The sequence below is a fragment of the Mus musculus genome, chromosome 11 (genome assembly GCF_000001635.26).
Source record: "Mus musculus strain C57BL/6J chromosome 11, GRCm38.p6 C57BL/6J".
Lineage (NCBI taxonomy): Eukaryota > Metazoa > Chordata > Mammalia > Rodentia > Muridae > Mus > Mus musculus.
In genome coordinates this window covers 111,829,615-111,840,045 of record NC_000077.6, presented here as the reverse complement: position 1 = coordinate 111,840,045, position 10,431 = coordinate 111,829,615, and the positions used below count along the sequence as shown (strand labels likewise).

The 10,431-nt window shown below is 40.4% G+C and overlaps 1 long non-coding RNA gene across 1 annotated transcript in view; it reads right to left on the bottom strand.

Annotated features, from left to right (window-relative positions):
• Positions 1-292: 292 nt before the first annotated feature.
• Positions 293-10,431, bottom strand: part of Gm30337 — a 37,349-nt gene continuing 27,210 nt past the window's right edge. Inside the window, exons 2-3 of the long non-coding RNA XR_389113.1 lie at positions 7,180-7,337; positions 293-416 (exon numbers count right to left, since the gene is read on the bottom strand). This is a non-coding gene — a long non-coding RNA (predicted gene, 30337). The remainder of the gene's footprint in view (positions 417-7,179; positions 7,338-10,431) is intronic.

Sequence of the window (10,431 nt, the reverse complement as noted above, 5' to 3'; positions counted from 1 at the left end):
CACTGAATTTTCCACTTGTAGCTGTCCCCTTTCCCCCATCGTCTTTTCAAGTGAGGACAAAATTCATATGCGTCTTTCCACACATTTATTTTAAACAAAAGGAAAGGGAGCGATGTCCTGTGGCGGTTAGAATACCAATAGATCACTAGCAATGCACTTGAGATGCACCAAAGAATTTCATAAGTGATTATTAAATGAGATACAATTAATAAGAATAATTCATCACATATATTATGATTATTGAAGGGGATGCCCAAACCATATCTATATATTTATTTGGTCTTGCAAATCAACGTCTCACTTGATTTCTGTACCTATGAGAAGAACCAACATAGGTTATGCAAGGATCAGTGATTGACAGGTAAGGCTTCCAATCTCAGCTTCCTTGTCCCAGGTCCTGCTTCTTCTTTACCTATCTGCGCAAAAATGAGAAATACATTATTCTGTGCCCCATTTTCCTCTTCTTTAAAATGAGCAAGAATATCATCTTCCTTACAGGACTCACAGTAGATTTGATAGTTAAAACAAGTAAAACCTCCAGAAGAATGTGCGTCTGAGAGTGATTCCTAATTGCCCTGTGAGATTCCGAAATGGTACAGGCACCCTCTAACCACGATCACCATCACTGGTGGGCATCAAAGCATTCAACATCTGCGGATACCCTGCTAGAATATGCTCCTAACCATTATTCTTTCATGTCTCCTACACACAGTAAGAAACACAGGGGTACCAGGACACCTCTGGGACTACAGGACCATGGAACTTTTTTGAGCCAGGGCTTCCCGCAGGAGTGTACAGCAGAAGCCCAGATGAGGGCAGCTGTCCAGGCAGTGATGTATGACAGATGACTTGTTGCTGCAATGGATCATCAGAGCCCGGCTACGCTGGTGACATGTCACATGCATACTTCATCTGAGCAGTGCCTGGCAGGAACAGCAGCCTGGAAACCACCCTGCACCATAAATTTCAATCCAGCCAAATAAAAGAGCTGTAATTTTCTTTTCTTCTAAATTAAAGATTGACACTCGGGAAAGGCAGCACAGAAGAACCTTTCATATGACCCAGTTGCTTGCCAAAGATCCCAGAGGTACCGTAGTCCTCTAAGCACTGTCAGCAGCAGCCACATCGAAGAGGGAAACCCTGGTACTTGATGTTGACTGTTTCTTAACCAGACTGTTCCAATGTGTGACCTTCTCATGCAGACTACTATGTGAACTGGATAGAGCCTGTCCTGCTCTCTGGGTGCAGCAATGGTTTTCCTATGGGCCATTAGTCTACATTCAGTTTTGATATCATTTGCTAAGATTATACACAATGCATTTCTTCATTGATGTGAAAATGGTGAACAGGCATAAATTTAGTGAATTTTAACCAGAATGGCAATTCATCCCCAGTTTTTTGGGGGGATAAAATAGAGAACAATATAAATCCATCCAGCAGCTTGCATTTCATTGCAGCTGAAAAGGGATACTAAGAATTGGTACACATGAGTGAAATAATTGCACCTACTGCTAAGAATGCTATAGGAGAGTGAAGGCATGGTGACAAGATGAAGAACAGCCTGGCTAAGTTGGTCAGGACGACCTTAACTAAGGAGATCCCTATGGTCTCAATGAGGAGAAGCAAATAAGGAAGATTGAAGGACTAAATTGCCCTGAGCAGATGGAAAGGAAAATTGATGCTCTGAGACAAAAATCCCTTGACAAGGAAGACCCAGAAGTGAGACTATGCAGTACCCACATGAGGAAACTTGGAAAGAATTGAGAGAAGGGAGCTGAGGTGATTGGTTAATTTGTAGTTCACTTTGTGTCTTTACACTTTGCTGTGAGATTGGGAAAACTGCTTAGGTGCACGCGTATGCTTGTGGGCACAAATGAAGTGGAAGAGAGGGAGGAAGAGGAGATGTATGGAAAGACTAGGGAGTGAGAGAGAGACAGAGGGGGGAGACAGAGACAGGCAAACAGAGAGGCAGAGATGGAGACAGGCAAGGACGAGGACACAGACACAGAAACAGACACAGACACAAAGACACAGAAACAGACACAGACACACACAGAGACACAGACACACACACACACAGATGTGAAGTCCTACAAGATTGACTTCAATGTTGCAATATTTTGAAAAGCATACTTTCAAGAAGCTAGTACCGATCTTCTCTGCCATTGGATGCTGAAGGACTACAGCATCAACTGTCAGAAGACAGTAACTTTAATATGAGACAATTCCAGGGAGTGGACTGCAGAGAACTCCTTTTTTAAGTTTATATTTTGAGACTTTTATACATGAACACTGCATCAACACCTCTCCCACTCCCTCCAACTTCCCCCATGTCTCCTTTCCAAGCTTCATGTTTTCTTCATTAATTATAATTGTTACACACACACACACACACACAGAGAGAGAGAGAGAGAGAGAGAGAGAGAGAGAGAGAGAGAGAGAGAGAGAGAGAGAGAACGCATAGTGCATTTGTCATTCCTTTTATATATGAGTCCAGGGTTGACCACTTGGGACTGGGTAGGCTGTGTAGGAGCTTGTCCTTAAGTGATTCTCTCTTTCTGAGTAGCTCTTCTTCTAGGTATGGTAGTCCTTCACATTTCTTTTCTGTCCACATTGAAAACTTGAACGAACTAGTTGGTTTCAAAGGGATCAGATAAAAGGAGTTATTTTAGAAGGTGGCAGTTAGACCTGGGGAATTCTCTTAAAGATGGAATATAACAAAGCAAATTAAAATATTGAATAGCATCAACCATAAAGAGAGAAAAAAACAGTTGGAGAAAATGAACTTCCATGAAGCACGGGGTCACAGACCCAGCATGTAAGACTGGTAAGAAATGTTTGTAGACTTTATAGAATGAGAGATGGCCAGAGATGACATACCTCTGATGGTTGTGTATAGTAGATGTGGGAATCGTTCAAAAGTCTCCTCTTAATGAACAATTCTCTCTTGCTATACAGTGTCTGTGCATTTCACCTGTAAGCTTTACCTTTTTCTTTTTTTCTGTAGAGTCCCAGCCATTATAAATCTGCTCTTCACTGAATCCATACTTCTTAAGAAGGTCAATGCTATGAAAAGATGCACTGTGAAATATTTTCTTTAAATGCAATTTTAAAGGAGGGAAAAGACAGACACTCAAAGACCGTTCCTGAGTTGAGCATACTTCTGTAGCTTGTTTTAAAGAAGTGTGTTGTCTCTGAGTTGTAAAGGCTACAAGACTGAATACGAGGAGGGAGAGACAGAGAGAGACAGAGAGAGACAGAGAGAGAGAGAGAGAGAGAGAGAGAGAGAGAGAGAGAGAGAGAGAGAGGTGGATAACAGAAATAGACAAAAGCAGACGGAGGTCACAAGGCTATATTGTTAGAAAAGTGTCTCTAAAATACTGGAGGAAATCCATACAGAGTAAATGTTATGCCAAACATCTCTTGGCTTATGTGAAAAAAAAAAGTGAACATATTCCACTGACTGGCTGGAAAATACTCTCTGGGGCCATCGCTGTTTTTCCTGCGGCTGTACCTGTGTGGTTTCATTGAAGACTTACTTGGGCAGACAGTGTTGGCAATTCAAGGCCGAGGCGCCAAGGGTTTCTTAGAAATGTATTTCATGGTACAGTATCAAGGAGTAACATTTATCTTGGAAGTGCTTCCACGGGAGAATCGGGATGCTGTGGGGGTAATTTTGTTGTTTTCCCATATAAGGTTAATGGGCCTAAATTAATTATAAACCAACAGTTCCACGGAAATACCTTCATGTTTCTCTTTTAGTTTTCAAAATCGTAGGCTACTTGGCTCGGAACAGACTCTACTCTCTACCTATCAAAGGATCCAGTGTGTGTTCTGTTAGTCACCCAAATGTAGAGGTTTCTTTTTTTTTTCCTTCTTTCCTTTCTGTGTCTCAACCGACCGAAAGAAATATTGCAAAAAGAACATGGGCTGGGTTTAAGAAATCTACCAAATAAATGAATCTGAAAATACTTCTTCAGCACTCAGTGAATTGAGGCAATATTGAAGGAGGAAGGAAATAGCTCTACCCACCTTGGTTCTCCTCACAAGAAGAAAATTAAAAATTTAAAGTCTGTGTATGGTCCAAAGTGTCTCTTGTCCTAGACTGTAAGGAAGAGGTCCTGTCTCCTTCTCTCTGTTGCTACCCATACTCAGTTATGTACCAAGGATAGCCATGGTCCTAAACACAGCTCCCCTAGACCACATTACAGTCTACTCTCTCAGATGCTTGGCACTAACGAAGAGAAGAGTGGCAGGGCTATGGTCCTGAGGACACAGCTAACTGGACAAAGAATCAGACTGTGACATTAATGAGTCCATTTGGATTTTGAAGGTTTATATTATGAGATCTTAATGAGAATTTTTAAAAAAAAAATTCTTCAAATGGTCAAATGATTTATATAATAAAGCTTGATGAAGAAAAACCAATTTTTTAATTTCCTTCTCATGTTTAGCTTTGCTTTGTTTGTTTATGTAAAAGGAGTTATTTACACCACGTTTAACCATGTTTGCTCTAATCCACAAATGTGAAGAAAAGCATTCTTTTACCAACTGTGATCTCTCATGCTATCTTTTGTTAGGAACCAAGATACTTAGCTTTGCTTTTAAAACATGTCAACTCTCGAGAGGTACTTCAAGTAAATACTTGTGTGTTTAGTCAAAGTGCATAATTGTCTGAGCCAGTGAGAATGCCGAACATGCACTTGAAAGCAAAAATGCCCATGGATGAACCTGAGTTCCAGAGACCCACCCGGATCATTAAAAATTCCCTCATCACTCTTAGCAAAGGGGTGGATCGTGCTTCTTGTACACAGAGACCTTCAAAGCACGTCTCATAGTCAAGGAGAGTCCAGAGAACTGAAGCAGGAGATTGATTGTTTCCATGTAAGGAAAGACAAATGGAGAGGTGTATTTAGTCTAAAAGGCAGGAAAACTGTGAGGCTGTGATTGCTTATTTGCTCGAGATTGGCATGAGTGGTGGAAATGGAAATGTTCCTTAGTGTTTCAGAGCCTGAGGAATATGCCTACCTTGTTCCTCTCAGAAAAGCCTGCCTTACAGAGAGAAACTGGGAATGAATTAGTGAAAAGCCTGTGACCCATTTCAGTACTAGACATCTCTAAGAATCACGAAGATATTGGATCATACCAAATGAAATATATCTTGATGTAAATAATATCTTCAAATATCCTTTTAGAACCTGGCTTTTCCCAATGGACAGAATATAGGAAGAAAATTGGAAGAATGTATCCCATTTAATATGTACTACTGTTTTCATTCTTCATTATTATGAAGATTATAATTAATATTTCCTGAATATTCTGACATACTATTTAGCCCATTATTTTATGCATCTTTATAAATTAAAAAAAAAGACTAATAAACAAAGACAGCCCCAGTATTGGCATTTAAACCCCTGCCACCAACCTTTACAGAGGGCTAGGAAAATTTCTTCATAACCTCACTACTCCTCATTACAAGCTAAAGATATCTGGCACTCTTTCATTATCTGTGACAATTTTGGTTTTTTGTTTGTTTATTTGTTTTAATGGCTTTTGATGTGACAATTTGATATCGGTTATATATGATAAAAAGTACAACTTTGAAACATTTTTCACTTAAAATAAATATTTATTCTTGTTACTTTAATGTCATATTTTATTCTATGGTGTTCAGTAGAAATGTAGTGAAAACTAGTAGTCAGCAGTCTATGCTAAGGCAAGATGTTGAAAGATTAGGGTCCATGAGTCTTTCTCACAGGTAGAAAGATGCTTAGCTAGAGAACCAGGTTTCCAACTGTCAGGCCAACTGGACAGATGGGGGGAGGGTCATAATTTTTTTCTAATATGTAACCCAGCAACACTTTTTAAAAGAATATTTTCATGTTTTTATATTTATGAGTGTTTGTCTGCATGTATATGTGCACCATGGCTGTACCTGGTACCCTTAGAAGCTGGAGTGGGTGTGGACCCTCTGAAACTGGCATCACAAATGGTCATGAGGTGCTGGGAACCAAACTGAATCCTCTGTAGGAACAGCAAGTGCGGCTGAACCACCTCTCCTGCTCATTAGCAACATTTTTTTCCTTTTAAAATATTTTCTTGGTTTTACCCTTTTCAGTTTCATTTTGTTATAATTAATAAATTGAAGATAATGAGTTACGTAAATATTCTTTTAGAATGCACGTAGTTTGCTTACTCTCATGCCACGCAATGGGACACAAACTGTAGCAGGTCATTTGGAAAAGCCGTAGGTGTCAACGTGTTTCTCCTACAGCAGTAGATAGCATTCCCTCTGGAGTGACTGTCTACTCTCTGGGTGGTGATGTCATTGGCATGGGATCGTCAGGAGAAGAACTAGAGGAGTCTACCTTCTTGACAATGTGGCCATATGAGTGTCAAGAGCAAATCAGAGTTCTGGGGGTACTGTGCACAGGGTGCTCCTCCCAGAAGCTAAAAAAGGATGCTCCTCCCAGATGCTATACAAGAACCAGTCACAAATAATGGTTATGTTTAAACATATATGGCTCTCGACAGAGACATGCTTCATAGCTGAAATGATTGCCAGCACTTCCAAAACAAACCAGCAAGCACCTGCAGAATAAGAAAAAGAGAACCTGTCCATGAAGGACGGAGTGAGCAAAGTAGTAATGGAAAAAAAATCCATAATATTCATTAAAAGCCTTCCAACTTAGGTCATAATGCAAATCCCATCCAATGCTACATGTGTTTAAGAAGCCATAGCAATCATGTGTATGGTGTGGTCATAAGTACTACAAAATATACTCATCAAAATTTTAGACTTCTCAGAACTCATGTAAAAACCAGCCGGCCATGATGATACATGTTTGTGGAACCAGGGGTGGGTAGAACCATGAGGCATGTTGGTCAGCCACGGAGAGACCATGTCTCAAGAAGAAAGTAGAGGAGACCTGGACAATTACACTTGAAGATGTCCTCTGGCCTACACACTCCCAACTCCAACATACACTATACACGTATGCATCCACATACACAGACATACCCTGAAAAGTCCATAATATTGCTCAAGCAATGAAATGAATGCCGTCTGATACCTTTGCCCGTATTGTTCCATCACTGTAAGATGCTAAGGAATGATATATGATAGACTTTTTCAGAATAAAAGGGACCTTTCATGACACTGTATTTAGCCATTCAAACCTGCATGCTTATGCTTCTCCTCCTTTCTGAGGGTTCAGTAAATGTGATCAGTGATGCAAATGGAGATGCCTCCTCGTGTTAGCTATGCGTCTCCTTGTCTCCCTGCATCAGGTGGCTCCATTCCACTTTGCTGGAACCGCGAACACAATGATTCAGTTCTTAAAAGAAAAAATAAAGTAAATCCATTACAGAGCCAACTTTTCACGACCAATAATCTCTTAGTATTGCTTTGTGTAAGAAGGAGTACAGCTTTGTTTAATGAAGGAGAGAAGGGGGGAAAAACCCCTAGGCTTCTGGGACTGTTATAAATTCACCATAGAGCCATGTGCTGCTGGCCAATTTTGCTTCCAACTTCGTTTGTGACACAGAGAAATTCAAATGAGTAATATTGTTGTCAGAGATGATTAATCTTCTCTTACAGTGAAGACGTCAGCCGTAATTCACCTTTACCAATGGACTTGGCTTTGTCAGAGTCGGGGAGAAGGGCATGGGCATTATTCTTGTTCTAGGTAAGTAGAGCTCTAAACAGTCTCCCCTGAAAACATGCATGTGAGTGATATTACGCAGACTCTGCAGGTTATATTTATGTGTGTGTGTGTGTGTGTGTGTGTGTGTGTGTGTGTGTGTGTGTGTGTGTAGTGTGTGTATGTAGTGTGTGTATATAGTGTGTGTGTCTGTGTGTGTGTGTAACAACAATTAATGAAGAAATTTGAAAGAGAGCAAGGAGTGATATATAGGAGAGTAGGGAGGGGAAAAGGGGAAGGGAGAAATGGTGTAAATACATTATAATATTAAAATAAAAAATGAAAAAAAAATCAATAGAAGTAGCTAGAAACACCAACAGGGAGAGGCAGGATTGTTAGAAACCTGGGCCTTCCTTAAATGCCATCATGATGGCCCAGGAGATGGGGAACCATTTCTAAACCTGCTGTTCTTGAGGTGGTAGTAATTAATGATAGCAATTGTTGCTATCAGAACCCTTTCTTCTTTTTGGTGTCTGTGTGTAGGCGGTGACTACAGACTATATGTGCATTTGCATGTGTGTATATGTGCATGCCTGTTTATGTGCCTGGGGAGTCTTGAGGCTGACAGTAGTGTTTTACTTGATTGCTTTACAGACTAGATCCTGAGGCAATGTCCCACTTGAAAAAAAAGAGCCCACTGAATCAGTTACTCTCTCTGGATAGCTTGCTCTGGAAAATCCTCTATTTCAGCTTCTGGTTTATAGGTGTATTTCAGGGGTTTTTTGTTTGTTTGTTTGTTTGTTTTGTTTTGTTTATATAGGCTTACAAGTGTATCTTAGGAGGCATGGCACTTACAGGTACTGGCTAACTGAATGCTGGTCCTTATGCTTGTATGACACTGATCCACATTTAAATCCCTAATAAATACTCCTTGTTCATCTTTGGTCCTTTACCAATGAGCTAACACATGATGTTATTGGACTTGTGTTATACATATGAATGTGCCTGAGACTGGAGGTACCTAGGTTTCTCTTTAATCCACACCTAATATGTCCTATGACAAATCTGCAAAAGTTTGCAGATTTCATTCCTAGTCCCTCCTTAACAAAATGTAGAAAGCTACCAGATAGCTAGTAACATCTGAGAGTTTTCTTTTCCTGAAATTGTCACTTCAAATTTGTAGCCAAAAATCTGTGCACATAAAAGCTTATAGATACATAACTAACTCTTATATGAGTTTCTTCTTAAACCGTAGCATTTCACGAAGGAGAGAAAAAAAATCGAATGAATCCAGCGGTGTTCTAGAGAAAATACTGAAGTATAGCTCATTCCTTATCTTCATTCTTGAGTCTCGCCAGTTTCAATCAATGACCAACGGAAGCAGCCCAATAGTAGCTTCTAATAGATTCTATGGCTATTCACACTTGTTTTCCTATGCTCAGCTGGTTCTTATAAGCAAGAGTTGAGGTGGATAGAACAGATGTGTTAAATATTTAGACGTGCCTAAGATAAAACTCAAAGAATGTTGAGAAACGGTCAGCTTGGTAAAGCTTGTAGCTGCGCTTACTCTTTTCATTAGCACCTGGCCAAATGAATTATTTACATAAAGTTTTTTCAGTGCTTTGCCTTTTAGACTTGAAGAGCTAGAGAGGATGCAACTGTGATGCAAATAAAAACCCCAGGTTCTTCGCAGAGCATCCACAGTACGCTTTGAATGAAGGTGGTCATGCTTCGTTCGATTAAATGTGCTATAAAAGTCGCTTGCATGGCTGTGGTAGTTTCCTTCCTCACTGGTCTACCCCACTCTAGCCTCTTCCTGTGTCTTGGCTGCCCCAACAGGCTCCTGCCAGTGCAAATTTCCTGCTGTCTTGGAACCTGACCGAACTGGGTCTGGGCAGGTTGTTTACAGCAGTGGGGAGGGCCAAGGAGAAAATGGCCTCCACAAGGGTTGTAAGAAGCTTAGGATGAGCAACTCGTCTTCAGAGAACACAAGTTTTGAAAGGTTGATCAAGCCATAGAATCTGAGCTATAGGAATCTGAGCTTATCCTGATTTCAGCCGGAAATGAACATTTGATTGTTCTGACTTTTGGTCTTCGTCTTAAAGAATGCCACGAGGTTAAAGGTGGAGAAACCATTTTGCTATAACCACGGTAGAGAGCACATACACTAATCACTGGCACATTCTGTAAACTAACAGAGGCCCAGATGTCTAAGGGCCCTTGTCTTCATTCTCTAGTCATTCACAGGGGCTTTTATGCATCACTGAAACCCTTGCAGAAAAGACAGTTTGCCCTGTTGAACAGTCTTTCCCCAATGAAATTCCATCAGAAGATGGGAATACACTGTGAGACAGGCCCTAACCTTCTGCGGGTCCTAGGTTACAGAGTTTGGTAGTACCTAACAGCTGCCAATGTTTTCCGGGAGATGACTAGGAGCAGACCTTGGTCCCCCCCTGCAGTTGTACTTAATTTTCTGCACTCTCATCTTCTCTTTATTATAAAGTTCCTATCTCGGACTTATAGTTAAGATATATATGTATACATTTCCGAGATTCTGATCTCTAATTTTGTTCCTAGAAAAGATTAGCTCTGGCGGGCTCTGATGCAAGAAATGAGTTAATCCCTCGATGGACTCATATTATGATGTAGACTATAAAGATTTTATAATAGGTGGAGCTTTCTTGAAGGAAATAGGTCCTGGTTGGGGGCATATCCTGATGCCTTCTTATATTTCTTCTTTCTGCTTCCATACTACGTAAAGTAAACAGCTTCTCTCCACCCCATAATC